The sequence below is a fragment of the Mesoplodon mirus genome (genome assembly GCF_964341445.2).
Source record: "Mesoplodon mirus genome assembly, chromosome: 9".
Lineage (NCBI taxonomy): Eukaryota > Metazoa > Chordata > Mammalia > Artiodactyla > Ziphiidae > Mesoplodon > Mesoplodon mirus.
Window position 1 is genome coordinate 114,035,518 of NC_138985.1, and position 20,752 is coordinate 114,056,269.

At 46.6% G+C, this 20,752-nt stretch overlaps 1 long non-coding RNA gene across 2 annotated transcripts; it reads left to right on the forward strand.

The window, feature by feature from the left end:
• The first annotated feature begins 93 nt into the window (after positions 1-93).
• Positions 94-20,752, forward strand: LOC309810547. Of its 2 annotated transcripts, XR_014295016.1 has the most exons (4): positions 94-341; positions 3,106-3,251; positions 14,898-14,976; positions 18,958-20,752. It is a non-coding gene; the product is annotated as an uncharacterized lncRNA (long non-coding RNA). The 2 variants fall into 2 exon arrangements; XR_014295017.1 differs by lacking the exons at positions 14,898-14,976; positions 18,958-20,752 and adding an exon at positions 11,825-12,320.

The window sequence follows — 20,752 nt, forward strand, 5'->3', positions numbered from 1 at the left end:
GCGCCGCGACGCCTGAGGGGCCTGAGGGGCCTGAGGCTGAGGGGCGGGGCCTGTAGGGCGGGGCTTGGGGCCACGCCCCCGGGGAGCGGAGGCCGGCGGGCGCCGGCGAATTTCCTCAGGGAGCGCGGTGAGGAGCTAGCGGTTGGGGTCGGGTCTCCGGGCGCGTACTCTCCCCCGGTGAGGGTGAACTAACGGAGGTGGGCGGGCCGGCGCGCCGGCTTAGCAGGCGTTTATCCTGTACGGCCGCAGCAGTCAGCGCCCCTCACCAGCACGAGCCCCACCTGCAGAGCCCTCGGCGGCGTCCAACAGGAGGCCTCCCGCGGAACTGTCACTCCGCCAAAGTAAGTAAAAGGTCGGAAACTGGTTGTTTCTGGACACGCTTTGGGCGGAAGCCCCGGAAACCTGGCTTCTCTGGGTCTGATAAGCTGTTGGGCTGCCGCTGGTCTTGGGCTTCCCCACCTGGAGAATGTAGATAGCCCTGAACGTGAGGCCCTTGCCAAATCCGCGGGCGGCCCGGTGCTAGGGAGGTTACATGACCCTCCTGGGAGCCTCCATGGTCCGTTACTTTGGGGACGGCCCAACATGCCACATACAGTACATAAGCCCCCTACCTACACATGAGTTACGTTGGAGAGCGTTAGCAAATCGTTAAGTCCAAGAAGTTAGCCTAGGTAACCAACTAACACACTTGGCTCTTTACCGCTGCGGTTACGCTTGCTTCCGGACCTCCTGGGCTTGAAATACTGTCCTCTACACAGTACTGTACAGTAGAGCACACAAAAGCACAGCCCCGTGTAGAGGATGCACGCACGTGACAATGTCCGCCAGACACGTGAACTACCTTACCTGATGGGACGTTCCAACACACGCTCACATCCTTGAAAGTCCGCAACGTGAAGGTTCATACGTACGGGACTTACTGCAACTCACCCCTATTCTGCGTTACGTACTTTTTTGTTGTTGTTGGCAATAAAAATGAATTTGAAGGAATAGTTATCGTTGTACTTTTGGATTGGGGGCGTATAAGTCACTTAAATTGCTATTGGCTGTGACGTTTGGCATCTCTGAGAACTCTTAGGAAGGGAGAAAATCTACAAGTTGCTTTCAAATTATTTTTATGATATATGTTCATTTAGATTTTGAAGTATCTTTTTGTGATTTTGAATTAAAACTTTTTTCACGACTCCAGCTTTTTTTTTTTATGGCCCCTGAAAAGCTTGTAGGCCTCCATATACTGTGCCTATAATGCCTTATGCCGGAAAATGGTGGTGGGGCCTTGGAGCACATGAGGCTTGTTCTGAGCTCGTACTGCTGCTGCCATAGGCCGATAAGAATCCAGGAATAATTTTCAACTGGTTAAATTCAGTGTTCATCTCTATGTTTTAAAAGTCTCTGAACCCTAAAGAACCTGGGAAAGATAAAGAAGTATCTGTTTTTCTGAACACCCAGCCTCTGAGAGCTGGGTTAAATACCTGCGTGAAGTGACCTGGATAATTTCTGGGGTAATCTCTCCAAATCAGAGGATACTGAGATCTGATTTTAAGATGTGACATTTAGACACATATTCCAGAAAGTCAATAAATATGGAATTTCTGATCTTTCTAACCCAACACTTCAGCCATCTAGACCTTTTTATTTTCTTTTATGCAGCTGTCTGTAAAGGTTCGCTCACCTTTGATCTTAGTTGTTTCCCTGTGTTTGGTACTTACAACACTTAGCCCAGGGTAGTAGACCTCAAAAATGCCCACAAGCTCTTCCCTGTACACTCACCCCTTTGCCTTGTGGCTTTGCCCCTCCTCCCAGCAAGGAGTGGAGCCTATTTTCCACCCTTGAATCTGGGCCTGGACATGTGACTTGCTTTGGCTAAAGGGACATTAGAAAATACGAAGCTGTTGAGAAGTGCTTGTGCGTTAGGGCTTGCCCCTTCTCATGACGCCTGGGCACCCTCCAACTGCCATTGTGTAAAATCATCCCACCCAAGCTGGTAAGGGGTGTCCCAGTTATCTCTGTCACCCCAGCTGACACCCTCTTTTCTGCATCCCCCTAAAACATGAATTCCCCCAAAACACAGTTCTTCCCCTCTGCTGAAAGCACTGCAATGCAGTATTCTCATTACCTGTAGAAAAAATCAGACTCCGGAACTGGCATTCAAGACCTTGACTTTGGGGCCCCACCCTGCCCTTCCAACTGTTCCCACTTCTCTCTCTAAAGAACCCTTTCCTGCAGGCTGGCTTCCTCCTCCCTCCAATCCCCTGGGCCTTCCCATTGCCAAGGCCCGGAACTTTTACCCATTCCATACCCTCTTTCCTCCTCTTCAGATTCCGTGCTACCACTCTTTACCGTCCACACCAAGACCTTCCTTCTCCAAAAAGTCTTTCCTGGCAATTCCAGTCTCTTCATTCACTCATTCATTCAAAACCATGAACACACCATGGAAAGAATACTGCTTCAGTCCCTGCTCTGGGGGTGCTTATAGGAGGAAAACAGAACGTACAGCCATCCATCTGACACTTGGCACACACGACCTTATATTTTACCTCAGCATTTCATGTATGTGTGTCTATCCACAGTCAGAGTACAAGCTCTATAAGGTCTGGAGTATCTCTTCCTGCATCATGTAAACCTCCATGTATTTCCTGCAATACCTATTAGAATGCTTTGCCCAAAGGAGACAGTTTACGAGTATTTATTGGTCAATAGATTGGTTGCCCTGAGAAATTCCCCAAAGACTTCTTCAAACTTCAATAAGTCTTCAGATTTCTATACCAAGGTAGATAATTGTATGGACATTGCCCGTGTGTGCAACATTACGACTTACGTGTCCACAAATGAGAATGCTCCTTGTTACTATGTATTCCAGTTTCACTATCACGACGTGTCTTTGAACCTGCCAAAATTCAGGATGGTTTCCTTCATTCCACTGGGCCTTGCTTTGATTCTCTTGATTACAATGAGATCAAAGTTTTGAGACATAAGGACATAGAGACCAATTTTTTTCTTGTCTTTATGCCCCATACAAAACCAAGCCAAGCAATGTTCAGATGTAAGCTGAATTCCTTCCAGCCTCTATTAAAGGGCTTCTTTTTTTCCTTTATCCAAATACAGCAAGAGAGATAAACAAGCAAAAGTCTAGAAACAAGCCAGCTGTCCATCTACAGTGGAAAGCGTAAACAAATTGTGATGTGTTCACGTACTGGAATTTTACCCTGGCATGAAAAATCCACAAACCACAGCTGCAAGCAACAATATGGGTGAGTCTCTACTACAGCACTGAGCAAAAAAAAAAAAAAAAAAGTCACAGAAGGATACATACAAGTATGATTCCACTTACATAAAGTTCAAAGCCATGCAGAACTAAACAGGATATTACTTAGGGATTCAAACGTGTGGTAGAATTATAAAGAAGAGCAGTGATAAACCTCTAAGAAGGAAGGTCAGAGGAGAGACTGGGCAGAGGCATTCAGAGGGCTGTAAAGGGAATGATAACGCTCGTTTCTTACACGTACGGGGTGGGGACAGGGGTCACAGCGCCTTGTTGCGTTGTTGTTTATGCATCGTATATGTTGCATAAACTATGTCTATTCACTATTTAAATAAAGGAATTGTTTTAGGAGGCACCACTATCTGGTAGCCTGAACTGTGGGTTCTCTGCCTCAGCTTGACCCCTTGCTAAAGGGAGCATCTTAGAGTGGAGTCAACGCCAAGCAAGGATTCTGGAAACCAGGTTCCAGCTCTGCCAGGTGTGGCCTTTTGGGCCTCACTTCAGTTACTGATGCCTAAGGTCCTTTCAAAACTCTGTTTATGGTCTTAAAAGTTAATTTGGAAACTTTCCACACAACCCTGTGTTTCGGCTGAAGTTTTCATGAGTCAGAGGAAGAAGAGAACGGGCATCGGTTGCTTAGCTCCAAACCCGAGCGTCATCCTGAGTTGCATGCCGCCCCTCACACCCCAAAGCCCACCCATCACCAAGAATTGTCACCTCTCCCACCAAAGCACGTCTCAGGTCAGCCACTTCTCACAGCCCCACTGCTACCTCCTGGCCAGAGCCACCCTCAAGTGGCCTGAGCCATCTCCCCACATCCCCTCTTCCCAGCCCCTCATCTGCCCCCCACCAGTCCAGCCCAAGAGATAAGCAAGGAAGTCAGACTTCTCTCTCCCACCCCCACGCCCCCCCCCCCAGCTTCCCATGTCTCTTAGACTCAAATTCTAACCTCTCACGGAGACCTGCAGAGACCCCGGACCCTGCCCCGCCCACCTCCTCAGCCTCCTACCACGGCCCCACTGCCTGTGCCCTTTTGTCCGCTCAGCCCAGAATGCGCTTCCCCTGGGTCACAACTGACCCTTTGTCACTTACACCTTAGCATGAATGTTATCAACGCAGAGAGGCCATCGGAGACCAACCCTGGTGCTTGCTCAGTTCACCATGTTTTATTTTCCTCAAAACAGGACCACTGAAATTATTTCTGTATGGGTTTGTTTTCTGTCCAGTCTAATTTGTCTGGTTCACCATTTTCCAACACCAAGCACAGTGACTGGCAAGTATTAGGAGCTCAGTAAATCTTTCTTAGATAAAGAACTAAATGTGTGAATGAGAGAGAGAGAGAGGGTGGTGGGAACTAGCTTTTGTAGAATAACCAGTACATTCCAGGGGTCTCACATGCATTATGTAATTTAGCCATCACAATAACTCTGTGAAGTAGGTATTGTCGGCTCCATTTTACCATTGATGACACTGAGGAGAGGGTAAGCGACCTCACCTAGTTCACATAGTCCACATTCTAACCCAGACCCACCTGACTCACTAACTCCTGTCCTTTCCACAGTACTATTGCCCCTCGCCACGCAATAAAACCATAACCTGGCTTCATCATGGGTGATACAGAGGAAAACGCCCAGGTCCCTCTGTTGGACATTCTGCCCTAACCACTCATCTCCCCTGCCCCCGAAATTATTCTGCCCTCATTTGTGTGCCTGAGTATGTGCTCAAGCATACCAGTAAGTACAGGCTCCCTCTGCCCCTGGATCTGCAGGAGTGGTGTAGTAGTCAGGGCTCTCCAGAGGAAGAGAGCAATAGGGGGTACAGAGAGATAGACTCGAAAGGTAGATAGATAGACAGACAAGCAGACACAATATGGTTTCTAATTCCATTCTCTAATAAAGAGCCAAGGTTCCTTGGGAGGTGGCTGATTCTAGGGCTGGGGCAAGAAATATACAAGATTAGCCTGGAGCATCTCGTAGTGCCAGAAAATAGGAAAGTGATCAAGGGAATTCCCTGGCAGTCCAGTGGTTAGGACTCAGTGCTCTCACTGCCAGGGCCCAGGGTTTGATCCCTGGTCAGGGAACTAAGATCCCACAAGTCTCATGGTGCTGCAAAAAAAAAAAAAAAAAGTGATCAAAAACCAAAACGATGAAGGTATAGGGGTATGACAGAGGGACACAGGCGCCAACCTGAAAGAGTTCCCAATGGCCAAAGCAAAAATAATTCGAACATCAAAATAAATAGCAAAGTATTGGGGTTAGAATTAAAGTATAAAGTAAATATTCATGAGTCAATACTGATATAAACAAATATTAATTTAGGTAAATTCTCCCCCACAAAAAAGTGGAGCTTACCTCCGCACCCCTGAGTGTTGCTAGACTTAGTGACCTGCACCCAAAGAACAGACAAGAGAAGGAAAAGTAAAGTAACTGCGACGGAGAAACCTGGGGGTCAGTGTGAGCGCCGTCAGAGGCGAGTCACGTTGACAGCGTGCCCCTTTGATGTGGGGTGATGAGAATGGCCCTTCACCCATGAGGCCTTTCTCCCAAAACGCACACCCTCAGTCCAACCATGAGAAAAATGTCAGACGAACTCACATTGAACAGCATTCTACAAAATACCAGACCAGTACTCCCCAAGTTGTCAAGGTCATCAAAAACAAAGGAAGTTTGGAAAATTATTTCAGGCCTTAGAGGAGGCTAAGGATAATAATGTATCAACATTAGTTCATTGGTTGTGATAAATGTACCGTAAGAGGAAGACAGCGAGGGAGCCTGGGTATGGGGAACACAGGAACTCTTACTCTCTTTGCAACTTTTCTGTAAATCAAAAATTTAAAGTTTGTCTTTTTTTTTTTTTTTTTTTGGCTGAGTTGGGTCTTTGTTTCTGTGCGCGGGCTTTTTCTAGTTGCGGCGAGCGGGGGCTACTCTTCGTTGCAGTGCATGGGCTTCTCATTGCAGAGGCTCCTCTTGTTGCGGCGCATGGGCTGTAGGTGTGCAAGCTTCAGTAGTTGTGTCTCGTGGGCTCTAGAGCGCAGGCTCAGAAGTTGTGGCACACGGGCTTAGTTGCTCCGCGGCATGTGGGATCTTCCCGGACCAGGGCTTGAACCCATGTCCCCTGCATTGGCAGGTGGATTCTTAAGCACTGCGCCACCAGGGAAGCCCCTAAAGTTTAGTCTTTAAAAAGGAAGAGAAAGAATACCAGGTACTTTGCAAAATCTCCAGGAGGACCAGAGAACCAGACTTGAAGGAAAGATCCCCCAGTCAAGAGCTGGTCCCTTGAAGACACCAGTGCGCCATTTCTGAGTGTAGACACACAGCCCATCCACAGCTTATCTGATGCTGGTCACTTCTAAGACTTCTCCTATCTGGACCCTGGATGTGGCTAATTGGCAGAGCCTGGGTCATGAACACACACCTGAGCTGCAAAGGAAGTGAGTGCTATTTTCCACTTCTTTCATGGGGTAGACTCCCTGCTTCATAGAATGGGGGATTCCCTTGACGTAGGAAGGGGCTTCAAGTATTATTCAATCAAAAGGAATTATATGGTCCAAATACAAAGTTCTCTAATGACCCAGCATAATCCAAGTATAAAATCTACACTCTAAAGAAACAAATGGGCTTTAGAATTTTGGTAAGTGATGACCATCCAGTGATGTGCCAGAGACCCCTGGCACTGGCTTGTGAACGCAAGTTGTTAATTTTTAGGAATTTTGCAAAGCCAGTTGTTAAACACAACACTGTTTAAAACTAAATTACATAAACTTACACTTAATTAAACTATATTTTTTAAAGGTAAAAAGTACTGAAAATCCATCATGTCCTAATTATTTTATTATACTTTCCTTGAGTCTACTTACGTGTCCTTTACAACGATGTGCTGCTCCTTGTTCAGTGACCTCACATTGGTAGCTGAGATTGGCTGTGCTGGGAGCATTTACACCATGGAAATCAGCAAATGCTGCAAATCAGGGCCCTTTCCCTCCCCCCTGTAGAGCTGGTTATTAGATACAGCATACCAGTGGAGCCAGCAAAGATTTTAGAAAGAGCCTAAAATGAAGATTTTCCTTATTATGGGCTGAAGTCAAACAACAGATGATCAGAGTTGGCATCCTTTCATGGAAACTGAGCGAGACTCTCGCCTGCTGGAGGTCATCCCAAGTGTCTGGAGAGCTGGACCAAGGGGGCTCCTGAAGGGGAAACAGGATTTTACTCAAGAAAACAATTCTAAATCTGTGAAAGTCAGTCAAAGTTTAGAAACATCCATTACTCCGTGCTAATGAAACACTGGCAGTTTGTATATTTGTTGGTGTTTTAAAGGGGCAGAATAAAGCCATTATTCCCTAAGGCAGGAGGGATAGCATGCATGGGTCCAGGTTCAGGGAGGGGATAGAGGTGCTGGTCTGTGTCTGTTCATTTCCTGGGGCCACCATAACAGAGCACCCCAGACTGGACCACTCAAGCAACAGAAATTTATCTTCTCACAACTCTGGAGGCTGGAAGTCTGAGATCAAAGTGTGGACAGGCTCATTGCTCCTGAGGCCTGTCTCCTTGACACGTAGATGGCTGTCTTCTCCCCATGTCCTCATACAGCCGTCCCTCTATGTGTGTCTGTGTCCTGATCTCCTCTTCTTATAAGGACACTGGTCACATTGGATCAGGGCCCAGCCATATGACCTCATTTAACTTAATCACCTCTTTGAAAACCCATCTCCAAATGCAGTCACCTTCTGAAATACTGGGGATTAGGAGTTCAACATGTGAAGTTAGGGGGACACAGCTCTGCACAGGGAGCATGTGAAAGTCTATTCCAATTGCCACTCTTCTCTCAGGGAAATAAACAGCAAGGTCAGCCGCCAGAGGGAAGAGTGCGGAGTAGTGTTTGAGGTCCTGGGAGAGAAAAGGTGGGGTCGTACAGGAGTGGATGGGGGAAACACATGTGACCTCTAAGCAGCACTAGGCTGCAGTCAAAGCCCAGGCACCAGGCCTCTGCTTCTGACCACCCACGCTGCTCCATGATCCCTGGCCCAGCTCAGCAGCACAGTGCCTTGGATGCTTGGCCTGACCTCTTGTGAACATCGTCAGATGAACTGAGAGTTTGGTAATCAGATGGGAGAGTGGTTAGGAATGTGGTCTCCAATCTCAGAGTCCTGGGTTAGAATGTCAGCTTCACCACGTCTAGGTTTCAGGACCATGGACAGTTCACTTACCGGCTGTGCCTTTTCTCTCATCTGTAAATGGAAATAAAGATGCTTGCCTGATATGGTTATTCTAATTAAATGACACATCCATAAAGTGTAAGGACACAGTAAAAGTTAGCTATCATCATCACACCATTATTTGAAAAGCCAGAATCTAAGCGTGGCTTGTGTGACATTTACACATTGGGTTGTATATCGATGTTTATGAAATACAAGTTTCTAAGAAATTCATAGCAAACTTGTAACTTTTACACAGGAGATTAAAGACTGTAAGAATGCTTTAAATGCATGAAAGGAGCTTTAATTTGCCAAGAAATTGTATGGCTGTAGTATCCATAGGAGTTGAGACTTACAAGGACGAATCAGAGGAAACAAGGGATGTGGACCTGTTATTAGCTGGGGGGAAATTACAGGGAAACGTGGGAATTTAAATCCACAGCTAAAAATAGCAGCATCCTCCTCCACTTCCTCTTCAGCCTTTGGTGTCAGTTTCTGATTTTAACAAGATTTCATCTTAGGTTAATGTATGAAGTTCACCATCCCTGGCTAACTCTCCTTGAAGTATAAATAAAGAGATGATCAAGCGTCTGCTAGTAGAAGAAACGAGAGAAGAGGCATGAATAATTGCTGTGTATTCAGGATTTGGCCTTCTTCACCCAGTGTGCTGTTGGCTTAGTTTAGTGTGTACCCTCGGGCCCCCTACCCTGTACACAATAACCATCTGACAGCCACGGGAAAGCAGGACCCCAGGAATTCCAAGATAAGAGACTTGCACAGACATCTTTAAAGTTCCCTCCCCCGCCCAGGCAGTGTAGACACAAAAACACCTTATCTCTGACTGAGAGGAAGCGACGTTTCCCACCCAGGACCCCACTGAATGGCAGGAAGTGAAGCAGGAAGAACACGTGGGCGCATGTGGCAGGCGATCCAGGAGGGAGACGGGGCGCACAGAGGCCCGAGAAGAGGACAGGATGCGTCCTCAGGTGCACCGTAGACCCCGCCTTGTTTGAAAGCCTAATGGCGTGAGCAACTCCAGACCCGTTAAACGTCTGCCGGCCAAGGACAGGAGCAGGCCCCCGTGTGCGGTTCTGTCTGTGCAGGTCCTGCTCCGGCCTTGGCACAGGTCATGGCAAGGAAGCTGCCTGGTTGGGGGATGTTCCGACTGGACAACCAGTTCATAAACTGCCCGAGGAGAGGGCACTGAGAGCTTTGGGAAATGGATGCTGAACTTTCAGCACTTTCTACACTAGCTTTTAAATTGCACTTTCTAAAGAGGAAAAAGATGGAAACATGAGGAAGCCATGCTTAGGAAGGTAGTCCTTCTCCGCTGGCCCTCAGGTCCATTCTCCGGGTGCACCCGGTGGGGTAAAGGTTTCTAGCCATTCCTCCAGATTTTTCTACTCATAAATGTGTTTTTTAATTACACAGTTGAGATCTATTTTGCTACTTGATGTTTGTATTTAACAGTATATCTTGGCTATCTTGCATGTACAGATCTATTCCATTCTTCTCACCACTTAGTCAGTCGTCCATTGATTTACTAGTCCTCATTGCATGTATTTAACCAGTTGCATGTGGATAGACATTCAGACTGTTTACAGTTTTTTTTTGTTTTGTATTCCTTTGTAAATGATGTTGTGCATAGATCCTTGTATATATTTATTAGCACACGTGTACACATCTTGGAGGTGATCACCCACCTCCCACTTGGGAGTTTCCAGAAGGCCAAGGCAGCCCAGATGCTTTTGGAAAAGGCTACTTCACGCCCAGGCCCCCCTCCCAGGAAAGGGTTCTAAGGGGGACCGGGCGGGGACAGAGCCAGAGCTGCCTGGAATGGGGGTGGGTTGCATCCTGAGTCCCCACTTGCCACCAAGCCTGGGTGGGGAGACAGTGCCTGTAGCACATCAGGGAATTCACCAGGAGGACGCAGACCTCACCCAGGCCCCCCCAGGGGCTGCCGACCCTGACCAAGCCCTGGAACAGGCCCCCTGAGGACAACTGACATCAGCAGCCTGGGAGCTAGACTCTCCCCTTGCCGCTGAGATTTAACCCCTGAGAGCCCAGACCCAGAAGTGAGCAGGTGCAGGTGCAAAGGGCTGGGTTCAGGGGTGAGTCCATTGAGTGTGTCCTCTTGTCCCCACTCTATGCTTTCCTGGTTACTCTCAAATGTTTGTTTTTCCAGATCGACTTTGATATCATTTGTTATTACCTCCGAACCCCCCAAATCCTCTTGGTCTTCAGCTGGAATTGAGTTATGGGAGAATGGACATTTTTTACAACATTTGAGTCTTCCTGTCCAAAACAAGGAATATCTTCGTCTGTATCTAAGTGAACTGACATTTTTCTATCAGCTCTTGGCTCTGGGGTTGCAAGCCACATACGGGAGCCAGAAATATGTGAAGTTTCTCTAAGACCCCTCCCTCTCTCCAGGCTTGTCTGCCCCAGGGCAGATCAGGCCCAAGGAGGCATCCTTTCTACACAGTTAACCCAGGTTCACTGTCACGGTAGATGCCTCCTTGAAAAGCCAGCTCCAAGCAGTCGGCTGTAACCTCACCGGCACCAGGCAGTCCCTCTACCAACTGTTACTTAAGGAGCTGGAAGGGCTGATCTGTGTAGATTGTAAACCTTGACAGAAATATCTTGGTCACCTTTATGGGCTCCCAGGCAGTGGCATTCCTAAACATCCTGCTACTAATGTTCCTCTTTTACAGCATTTTTAAACCAATTTTCAAGTGAGTGTCATAAAATCACTCTATCCAGGAAATCAGCCCCATAATCTCCAGGACATAAACTTTAAAAGCAAGGTGTAAAATGCCAATGGGACGCCCTGACATGCCTCCACTCTGTGCTCAGGTGTGAGTTTATTAGCAAAGCATTAGGCCGTAAAGGTCCACTTCAGGGAGCAGACTGAAAGCACACCGGTTGTAGGTGGGGCCTGTCAGGTGGTGAGAAACTGATCTGGAAGGACAGGAAAATTACTCCAATGTCAGCAGCGCTTGATATTTCCAAAATGTGTACCTTCTGGGGGGGTTTCTATGACTGTAAAACATTGAGACACACACACACACACACACACACACACACACACACACACACACACACACCAGCCTGAGAGGGACCTCCCCGGCGGTCCAGTGGTTAAGACTCCGCACTTCCAATGCAGGGGGCAAGGGTTCCATCCTTGGCCAGGGAACTAAGAAAGATCCCGCATGCTGCGGCCAAAAAACTAAAAAAATTTTTTAAAGATTAAAAAAAATTTAAAAACAGCCTGAGACCCTCGTGTTGCATCGTGTTTTATTGTGTCGTGCGGCACAGTAGAAGTTCTCACCGTCATTGTTGTCTTTTTGTGTATTTGTCTCCCTTAGTGTCAGTTCTCTAAGGGCAGGGCCCACGCCTGCAATTTCCCTCTCCGGCACCTGACACTGTTCTCACAGAGCTTCTTTGGAAAGGCTTGCTGTCGACGATGACCCGGAGGTCACAGCCAGGAACAGGCTCTTAGAGGGGCCTGTTTGTCCCTGAGTCAAGAAATCTTCGAATGAGGCAGAAGTTCAACACAAGAACCAAACCCAAGGGTTGCTTTGGAAAACACTTCATTAACCTGATGTTTGTCTGATGGGAGCCGTGTGTGCCTGGGCTTGAGTGTCACAGAACGTTAGCAGCGGTTGGGGTCCCTCTCCCCGACCAAGGCTGGCCCTTGGCTGGAGGCTTGAGCCTCACCCCACCCCACCCCCCTCGCTGTTTGTCCTGCTCGGGAAGGGGAGTTCTGAAGAGGAGGCCGGGCAGGGCTAGGGGGCAGCAGTGGCACATGAAACGCCCCTGAAAGCGCGCCAGCGGCTGCACACTCTCCCAGGTCCCCACAGGGCTCCTTCCTGCCGCTGGGCCCTCCGAGCCACCAGTCTCTCTCCGTGCTGGGGTCCCAGGTTTTGAGCATAGAAGCCCCTCACAAATCACAGGACCGGCATACTTTGCACCAAAGGTGATGCTATTTACCCTACTTATCTTTACACTGAATTTTTCCTTCATCATGGACTTAGCCCGGATCTTAGGGCAATATCTTTTAGTGGGGTTAGCTGACAATGTTACAGAAGGAGAAACGGGCTGAGAGAGGAGAACGCTCCACAGTCTGGCTCCTGATTCCTCCTGCACACCTCATAGATTCCCCCAATGTGAGAAAAGCATAATAAACTACGGTCGTTCACTGCAGAATGGGCCTTAAAATGAGAATCTATCCTAATTTATTAGTACTTCCCAAACTGGATCTAAAAACTTTATCACTAATAATGTTTTACTGTTATGGGTATTTCACAGCTCACAAAGCACATGTTATCCATTATTTAAATTCACAATAACCCAACAAGTTGAACTAGTGTGGTCATCCCTTTTTAACAGATGAGGAAACTGAAGTATAATGAGGTAAAATAACATACCCAGGCTTGCACAGTTAGTAAACCACAGAGGCAATTCCAACCTTCAGATCTCTGTTCCAAGTCCAAAGCTCTCTCTCCCGCTCTACGGAGCCATCCCAGGAGAAGGGATGAGTTATAGATAGGGATAGAGATACAGTTACAGTGTGGACAGATGCAGATGTAGAACAATCATAGCTACAGATATGGGTAGAGATGTTAGAGATGTAGTTACGGTTTTGCTATGGATGTGAATATAGATGTGGTGGTGGTTATGTATGTAGAGGTAGATATATAGTTATAGAGAGACATAGAGATGGAGATGGAGAAGGAGATGCAGGTGGGGATGGAGATGCAGATGGAGATGGAAATGGAGAAGGAGATGCAGATGGGGAGGGAGATGGAAACGAGAAGGAGATGCAGATGGGGATGGAGATGCAGATGGAGATCGAAATGGAGAAGGAGATGCAGATGGGGATGGGGATGGGGATGCAGAAGGGGATGGAGATGGAGATGGGGATGGAGAAGGAGATGGGGATGGAGATGCAGATGGAGATGGGGATGCAGATGGGGATGGGGATGGAGATGCAGATGGAGATGGAGAAGGAGAAGGAGATGCAGGTGGAGATGGAGATGGAGATAGAGATATGAAATGCCCCTTAAGCTAGCCAAATTAAAATTCTAATATGCAGCTAGAAAACCCTGGACCTAGATACTCTAGCTCCCGGCCATTCCCTTCTGTTCACAGAAGATCTTGTTTAAGGGAGATGATGCCATAGAAATGATGTCTGCCAGGCTGGAGAGTTCTGGGACTGCTGGTTCCGTGTACTGAAAGGGATGATAAAATTTCCCTTTCTCTTGTTCATCAAAATTAGCCTTTAGGACTTCCCTGGTGGCGCAGTGGTTAAGAATCCACCTGCCAATGCAGGGGACACAGGTTCAATCCCTGGTCTGGGAAGATCCCACATGCTGCGGAGCAACTAAGCCCAGGCGCCACAACTACTGAGCCCGCGTGCTGCAACTACTGAAGTCCGCGCGCCTAGAGCCCATGCTTTGCAACAAGAGAAGCCACCGCAATGAGAAGCCCGTGTACTACAACAAAGAGTAGCTCCCACTCACCACAACTAGAGAAAGCCCATGCGCAGCAATGAAGACCCAACGCAGCCTAAATAAATAAATAAATAAATAAATAAATAAATAAATAAAAATAAATCAGCCTTTAATATATTTAGAAATTTTGGAGTTCCCTGGGACATTCTGGGGTGTTAGTTTATATATAGTCCTACTTTGTCTTTATATATTTGAAAAATAAAAGGTGAAACTCGAAGGAAAAAATGAACAGTATAAATATTTGTTGTATTTTTTACTATTATAAAATTAACTTATATTTTAAGAGTTCCAATACATTTCTAACTGTGGTAGATTTTAAGGTAATTATGTGTCTCTTCGGTAATATATTTGCTATCAACTTATTGCATAAAAGGATTGCTTGCGAATTCAAGATTATTTTTAGATGTATAGCCCTTTCAAGTGAAAAGGGGGTTTTTCAGGAGTACTTCTGATTTCCAGTTTCTGGTGAATTTTCCATTTGCCATCAATAATGCTCCCTGCAGAAATCCCCCTTCATGTAAATCGAGCTTGACATTCCTATAATGCACAGTGCAAAAGAGCGCTCTTAGTGCAGGGAATAACGTGTGTGAATTATGTCAGGCCACCATGCAGAAACCGTTCATCCCACAAGTTATGAATGCAGATGCTCCCAGAACATGTTTTGGTATTCTAAAGAGATGTACGTGTTTTTATATTCATTGGCTATCTTGATAAATGTTTATTGTGGGCACAGCAAAAACTGATGATTTGAAAAGATATTTTTGTAATCATTTTTTGGCCTACCTCTAATGTTTATTACTCACATGATCAAAATTGTATGGCTCTATTACCCAGTCTAATGTTGTCTTTGTTGTTTTGATTTTTCCAAAGTAAAGTCTTTGTGAAAGACATCAGTTGAAACCTCAGAGTTTGGCTTTCTCTGCAGGTGTGCTGGGGGCCTCAGTGTCCTCGTGCCTCAGCTGCTGGGGCTCAGTCTGTCCAGGAGGGATTTGGAAAGGACCTAGGTAAGTAGCAGAGATACAGTTAAAGATGCTATAGTATATCATGTTATGTTGTGTTACTTTACATTACCTTATATTACGCTGTGTTATATTACAGTTGTGCTGTGTTGCATTATGTTGCTCATACTATATATCATATCATATTATTATATTATATTGTTTTAGACTATAGAGCTATGGTTGCAATGCAGAAAAAGAATAATTTTGTCTGAGTTGGGGATGGAGTTAGTGTTTGGGCTGAATGATACACTGTCACACTGTCCACATTCCCTGGATAGTTGCTGTTCTCTTCACTTTCTGTCCTATGACTTGATCATTAAAGTCTGGGTTTTGATTTGTTTGTTTGGTGGTTTTGAAAATTAAAGGCTGAGAACTCACACTTACCCAGCCTCCTGTCTTCATGTGGGGGCGCTGTGTGTGTGTGTTTGTGTGTATGTGTGTTCCTGAAGATCTCAGGGGCTGGGATTCTATAATGTATCTCAGGGACCAGCTCTCCTATCTGCACCCCTGAGTCATCAGCCTTCATTCACACAAATGTAGAAGCTGGCGGACGCTCTGACTTCCCCTCCAAGGCTGTCCACTCAGTGCTTCTCACAATGATGTCTGTCTTGCTTAGCTCCTGGCCAGTGTCTGGGAGTGGAATTTAGTCTGTTATTTGAATAACAATTACAAGAAAAAGCATGCAAATAGATGTGTAACATTAACTGAGGAATTATTTTTGAAAGACACTTAGTCACCTTCTTATAGTTAGGTCATTGAAAAGAAACCATTATTCTTTTTGTGAAAGATTGCTCCAGAAGCATTAGAAATCCAAGTAGGAATAAATCGATTAATTTTCAAAACTTGCAGGGATAAACTTTATTCTGAAATCATGGACGTTCTCTTCTAATTAAATTCAAATATGGTTTACTCCTTTCAGACATATTACAATAATAAATAGTAGACTGGGGCGGTGATGGTGAATATCCTTGATCCCTGTAAATAATTAGATTGGTTGGCTAATAGAGCACAATGTCTAACACTGTAAAAATCCCAACCTTCTACATCTGTCTCATTAGAAAAAATAAATAGGTTTGTGTTAGGCCGACAGACTAACCCAGGAACCCAGTATTGTTCCAGGACCTGCCAAAGGAGGGGAGGACTCTTGCTGGCAGTGGGTATCAACATGGTTTTCCTCTTCCTACAAAGAGAGTGGGATGTGATTAGATTAGCAGCTCTCACAGCTACACTGCTGGTGGGTAACAGCCAAGGGGTGGAGACAGGAACCAGTTCTCTCTAGGGGGCCCCAGGGGCATGGCAAAGAGCTTCTTTCTGCTTTGCAGAGATGGGTGATGAGGGTCCAGTGAGATGATGCCAGTGGTCATTGTGAACGTAGCGGGCAGTGTGAACATGGCGACAGCCCAGCCAGACCCCCCTTCAGTGCTTCCCCAGACATACCCATGCCCCTCACTCTCCCCTAAGGGTGTTTACAGAGTCACACTGACATTCTTCCATCCATGAATGCTTGCCAAGGAGGAGAATCAAGCTTGCACTGTGGGCCACGTTTGCACTTGCCTGATCCATACTAGGAAGTTGTTGTCCATCCTTTGTGTTCTAAGCAGGGTGACCTGATATCTTGTTTGGGGGTGAAGAAGACTTCTACAATCACCCTCTTCTCTTTCTTTTTAGTTTCATCCATTCAGTTCACCAGTACTGACTTTCTCTGTGCCCAGCACTATTCTAGGCCCTGAGAATATTTGCATAAATAAAGTTGATGAGTACATACTCACATAAATACAGAGCAGTACTTACAGCCCTCAGCTGTCCTATGCTTATAATTTAGGAGAGAGACAAATGTAACTGATAATTATAATTAATAACTTAATCAATTAAGTAACAGGTAATGATTGATAAATCCTGTATTGAGAATTAAAATATGATCTTTTAGATAAAGAGCAGATTAGGTCTAGAAAGATCCAAAGGAGAACTCTGAAAGGTGGGAAGAGAAAAGTGGATCGGTTAGGGGCCCAGGCTGGAGGGGTACCAGGGCAGGGGGCATCACACAACCCCCGACCTGCATCACAGGGGAACAGGCCGGGCATCTCCTGATGTGCAGCTCTGAACAGAAGGCGGGGCAGGTAGGCTCATCCCTCCTCCAAGTCCAGTAGGAGTTCTGCCCACTGACAAGACTAGGTGACCCAGCAGCATCAGCAGAGGGCTGACCAAAAGTGGCCCTCCCTTACCTAGAAAAACTGGATGACCAGGGGCTCTGGGGAAGGAACCCACCATCTGGCCCAGGAAACACTCCAGGCTCTGGGGCTGGGAACTCTCCCTGCTGGAAGGCATCAGGTGGTCTGGCCTGGGGAAGATGCCCCCACCCCCTTAGGTGGCACCAGCAGGGACCAGGGGGAGCCCCACCAGCACCAGATAACAAGCAGACTGAACACTCCAAGCACTAAAACTGCCATTAGAACCACAGCCCAAGGAAGCAGGCCAAGAACTGTACGCTAAACCTAAATGGGGTGACCACCTGCTGAAATAAAAGATCCAAATCGCACTGCGTCTCCTGATATAATAGCTGCAACGTCCAGGATACAATCGAAAATTGCATGTCATTCCAAGAACTAGGACTATCACAACCAGAGTGGGAAAAGACGATCAACCAATATCAACACCAAGACCAGATCAGATGTTGGAATCATCAAACAGGGTTTTAAAGTAGCTGTGAACAAAATGCATCAGTGAGTAATTACAAATTCTCTGAAAACAAAAAAGTAGAAACCTCAGCAGAGAAATAGACATTATTTAAAAAAAAAAAGAAAAGAAAAGAAAATTATAGAACTGAAAACTACAATAACCAAAATAGAAAACTCACTGGACACAGGAGTGGAGCAGGGATGGCAAAGGCTAGGATCAGTGACCTTGAGGACAGATCAGCAGAATCTACACAATCTCAATAACAGAGAGAATAGACTGAAAAAAAAATGCACAGAGCTTCAGGGACCTGTGGGACAATAACAAAAGATCCCACACTCACAACATCAGAGTCCCAGAAGAAGAGAAAAATAGCAGAGCTGAAACGGGATTCCACAAAATAATAGCTGAAAAATTGTGAAATTTGGCAAAAGGCATAAATCTACAGATTCAAGAAACTGATCTTATCCTAAGCAGGATAAACCCAAAGAAATCCATCCAAGACACATCATAATTAAACTTCGGGAAACCAAAGACAAAGAAAAAAAAAATCGTGAAAGACAAATTACTGATAGATGAACACCAATTCGAATGACAACAGATTTGTCATTGGAAACCCCAGAGGCCAGAGGAAAAGGCGTGACATTTGTCCAGTGCTGAAAAAATGACTTGTGAGCCATAAGTTCTACAGCCTCAGTGAAAGTATCCTTCAGGAATAAAGGGAAAGTAAAGACATTCTCAGAAAGAAAAAAAACGAAAAGAATTTGTCACCAACAGACCTACCCTTCAAGCATGGCTAAAGGAAGTTCTTCAAACATTAAGGTAATGACGAAGGACTCTTGGAGCATCAGGAAGGAAGAAGGAAGGACAGAAAGAGCAGAAATAGGGGTCAATGCAACAGGCTTCCTTTTCCTCATGAGTTTTCCAAGTCATGTTTGATGACTGCGACAAAAATTGTGACACTGTTCAATACCCAGGACCAGGATGTTTAAAAGTGGAACCTAAATGGAAGTACAGTTTCCACACTTCACCTCCGGTGGGAAGATGGGCCACGACATCACAGCCACTCCCTGAGTGCTCATCGGAAGAAGCTGAGCTGGAGCAATCACATGGCAAGCTGTTACCAAATTTGGGGAAAACGTTGAAATTTGCATTACTCCCACTGTATCACTAAGACCCGATGCTCAGTTGAACCATACTTAAAATGTGAGTATTCAAAGGTGAGTGCAGAAAAATCCCTCTTGCTTATCCTTCCTCTGGTTTGACATTAGTCAAACCTGCTAATGCACACATTTCCTCATCTGATTACAGAGACGGTGCCTTGGATCACTACGGCTGCCTGTGTTTGCTGTCGTGATTTGAAGGCTGTCACACAAAAAGCCATCGTTCTCTAGCACACACACCCAAGAGGTCTGACTTGGCATTGAAAGTGGTCTGTGATTTTCTGCTTTACCTGGAGCGTCGCCTCCATTACTCGTTTTATTCCAATAATGGTAGCATTGCTGCCATCTGAAAAGAGAATGCACTCTGCTAAACTGGCAACCAAGAAGCAGAGACATAGCAACAAACGAGAGAATGGAAAAGGAGACAAGAGCTGCTAACAGAAAACAGGGACCAGAAGGGCAGCCCTGAAGATGAGGGTCCTGGCTCCTGAGACCCTGGGGAGGAACAGGGGCAGGGAGGTGACAAGCCCCTGCCCTCCCCTGGGAGCTGGGGACTGGGGTGCTCTCTCTGCATGTGACCTCCCTACTCACCTCCTCAGATTACGGATTGGCCATTTAGGGGTGTTCTTCCTTGAAGAGGCAACGTAGGAGGGGATCCTAGTGAGGCTGGCGTGGTCTCAACCCCTCCATTTCTGGTCACCCCACTTCTGCCGATGTCCGGGCTTCCGTGTATCCCCTGACGTGACAGTTTAGGGGGTCCCTGCAGCGTGAGCTATTTCCCCCCAGTAGGACCCACATGCCCCCGACCCCCACCCCCAGGCCTTTATCTGGGTCTCTCTGGGCCACCTGTTTCTATATCCTGCCTCTCCCTCAGCGATCCTGGCCTCTGCTGAGTCACGGAGAGTCACTGCTACCCGCAGTCCTGGTGTCCCAGTGTGGAGGAGAGAAACTTGGCCCAGAGAAGGACGGAGGCCTTGAGTCATTCTCGAAAGTTTCACCATCCTGGGTGGTCGCATCCAATGGCTCTTGTCGGCTCAGGTCCACACTCTGGCTGCCACAGGCAGGAAGAGGGAACGCCTGCACCTCTCACCTCCCGAGCGGGAGATAGGCCTGGCCTTGCCCCCTTCTTGGGGTCAGGCAGCCGCAGGAACAGTGCAGCACTACAGATGCCCTCTGACAGCCGCCTGGGTCCCTCTCACCCATGTGCTCTAGGACTTCTGCTGAAGTTGAGTTTCTGTGCCGATGAAGCTCTCAGGGCAAGAGCCTAAACCGTGAGCAATTTACTGTGTTAGTGAAGGTGGCCCTGGGAGGCCTTGCCCAGGAAGAGATGGTCCTGCAGGAGTGGGCCCTTCTTGTGGGGAGGCTACCAGGGAATGAGCTTAAGGAATTGGAGGAAGACACTGTTGGGTTTCATGTGCCTCCCTGGATGGTCCTGGAGATTTTGAAAACCGGCTGGGGTCTCAGGGAGCCTGGGCCCCTGGCTGCCTCCCTGGACCATCCTGGGTGAAATCTGCAAGCGACAGATAAAGTTCTAGGGCCCACCGTGCACCCAGCCCTCTACCAGTAGCGGGGTTTTTTTTGTTGTTTTTCTGTTTTCTGCTTTAAAGCACATTGTCCTACTATATGTGACTCTTTTTGTCTCTACTTGCACCTAGAGGTAACGCCACAAATAAAACACTAAAATGGGAGCATTTCGGGGAAAAAAAAATAGAATCCAGAATGTTCTGAGCCACTTAAACTCCTCTGGAAAAGTGGAAAAAACAGTTGTGGAAGTGTCAATACTTTGTATTTAGACAACGTCTTTAAATGTCAAGTTTGTATGTGATTGTGAGATGTATATAAACGGAGGCATTATTATCATTCTATCATAATTTACTACTTGACCAAAATAAACTAATAAGATAAATAAATACATCTGCTCATCCCCAACTGACTAATATGAC